Here is a 935-nt window from a genome sequence, read left to right as displayed (position 1 = left end):
CATCAGCTTTTTGTGTACTCTGTCACTATCCTTCTTGGCATTTTTGCCAGCAAGAAGGAACCTTACAGCTATAAAATATTTTTGTGTGACTTGGGTTAAAGCCCGTCGTTTGAGTCGCCAATGATGCCAAGATGGCAGCACCTGTGAAAAAGATAAAAATGAATTATTGTTTTTCTCTGTGTTGACACAAAATTATCATTGATTGTTCTTAAAATTTGCATTATATAAAGAAACATAAAATTAAATGGGGAAGTAAACAAGGGGTTTTTAACAATGCAGTTGTCTTATTTGGGTGTTGGGGCAAACAATTAAATCATAACGGTAGCTTGAAGTTATAGCATTGAGATCTACACGATACATTCTCGATACAACAAATAACAGCAGGTTAAAAATACCATTATTCGCTGAAAACTTTCATGCTGAGTTTATTAAAGAATTGAGTTTCAGGAGCAAAAAAAATGGATTCATGAGATATTCATTTGGATATTTCTGTGCACTTATTCTTAACAAGATTCTGGGAATTATGAAAGCACAATAATAAATCCCAAAATTTAAATAGTTTAAGATTTGATCATTTCTTTTCTATGCTGTGGACCTGGAAATGCAATTAGTTGTAAGTAATAGCTGTACAGTTTGTTTTTATAATTTTTTTCTGAACCTGGCCAACCCCCCTCTATTCAGCAATCACAAACATGGCCAGAGATTTCCTAAACAATGCTGGAACCTCCTAAATCCGGTTCCTGTTACAGCTCAAGCTGAAAATAATTTAAGGCCGTCTGGGAATACATCATATGAGATTTATATCACAGCCTCCGCAGTTTAGGTATTTCCTCTAGAGACACATCCTTTCTTTGTGCCCGTTCAGGTCAGAACTCTTGATGAACTGCAACTACAGAGCTGCGGGTATAGTGCAAATCTACCCATATGCTGCTTTT

Source organism: Cyprinodon tularosa, unplaced genomic scaffold (genome assembly GCF_016077235.1).
Source record: "Cyprinodon tularosa strain WSP-4 unplaced genomic scaffold, ASM1607723v1 ctg146, whole genome shotgun sequence".
Taxonomy (NCBI): Eukaryota; Metazoa; Chordata; class Actinopteri; order Cyprinodontiformes; family Cyprinodontidae; genus Cyprinodon; species Cyprinodon tularosa.
This window is presented reverse-complemented; position numbering follows the sequence as displayed.